General features: G+C 41.3%; 1 non-coding gene across 1 annotated transcript; it reads right to left on the bottom strand.

Moving 5' to 3' along the window:
• Positions 1-476: 476 nt before the first annotated feature.
• Positions 477-583, bottom strand: LOC111908862 (small nucleolar RNA R71). Its single transcript, XR_002855999.1, has one exon. It is a non-coding gene; the product is annotated as a small nucleolar RNA R71 (small nucleolar RNA).
• Positions 584-1,452: the final 869 nt, after the last annotated feature.

The raw sequence follows: 1,452 nt of genomic DNA, 5'->3' as shown, positions 1-1,452 counted from the left end.
ATCAAATACCCGTCCAAACCGAATCTGAATACGACACTGAGCCAGAATTTGAAGAACATACGAGCGAACCCGAGAACGAGCCAAGGAACGAGATGGCAGCAATTGAAGAGATGTCCATGGGAGCTTACAAGAAGCGGATCCGGGAAGATGTGGGTCCTGGTTTAGTCCAACCCGCAATACCTGCCACTGCCACATTCAAGTTGAAGGGGCACATCTTGACTGCACTGAAGGATATCCCATTTTTTGGGAAAGATCGTGAGGATGCTTTTAAGCATCTAGATGAAGTCAACGACATTGCGGATTACTTCAATGTCCCAAATGTTAATAGAAACATCGTCTTGCTTAGGATGCTTCCCATCACTTTCAAAGGAGCTGCTAAGGAGTGGTTAAAATCACTTCCACCGGGTACAATTACCACTTGGTCTCAAATGCGTGAGCAATTCCTGGACCAATTTTTCCCGCCATCCAAGATAGCCAAACTCAAGAAGGCAATAGCCAACTTTGAGCAACAGCCGGGGGAGTCATTATATGAAGCATGGGAGTGGTACAAGGGCTTGCTCAGAAATTGCCCTCAGCATGATCTAAATGTGCAACAAGAGATGTCAATCTTTTATGATGGGGTCAACGTTATGACGAGACAACTCCTTGACTCTCAAGGACCTTTGACAAAGAAAAATTCAAGGGAGGTTAAGGAGCTGATTGAAGAATTCGCGAAGCACTCTCGCGAATACCACAACCCTAGGCAAGATGGAATCAAAGGCGGTGGAGGGGCTCAAACTGAAGAAATAGCAGCTGTAATGGCTATGCTGAATAATTTGGATCGAAGGATAACACAAATGGACCAGTCAATACTGTTGGATTAGTGTCTAAGTCCATAACTATTTTGGTATGTACTTGACCCGATGCTGCATGGTCCTTTTGGGTTGCCTTCACCAAAGCAACTTGATAGGATGAATTATGGAGAGAAAAGATTAATTATGATTTATTAATATATTATGAGAATAATTTATTAAAGGAGAAATCATATTGTTTAATTAATATTAGTCAAGAATTAATAAGAATTAAGTTTGTGACTAAAAGACATTAATTAAACTTAAGGGACTAGAACTATCAATTGTATGATAGTTGAATATTGAGCTAATGGACTCCATATTAAAGGGGTGGACGAATTTTATGGGGAAATCCATTAGAAATCGTCCTAGGCCTTTAAGGAAGGAGTCCATGGGTTGCTTAGGGCTTAAGCGTCCAAATTAGGGTTTCCTTGTTAGATAACCCTAATAGCCTCACTATTTAAGGACCCCTTGGGCACCAAAAACGTGGGCAACTGAATCCTTAGGGTTTCTACACGTTTTTTAGTGTCTCCTTCTCTTCTCTTCTTCATCCTCTTGCTCTTGGTGTTTGTGAACCATTAGAGGAGTGACATTTGTGACTCTAAGCTTTCTAAAGTCAATA

The sequence above is a fragment of the Lactuca sativa genome, chromosome 6, assembly GCF_002870075.4.
Source record: "Lactuca sativa cultivar Salinas chromosome 6, Lsat_Salinas_v11, whole genome shotgun sequence".
NCBI classification, from domain to species: domain Eukaryota; kingdom Viridiplantae; phylum Streptophyta; class Magnoliopsida; order Asterales; family Asteraceae; genus Lactuca; species Lactuca sativa.
Note: the sequence above shows the minus strand (reverse complement) of the source record. Positions and strands in the feature narration are given on the sequence as shown.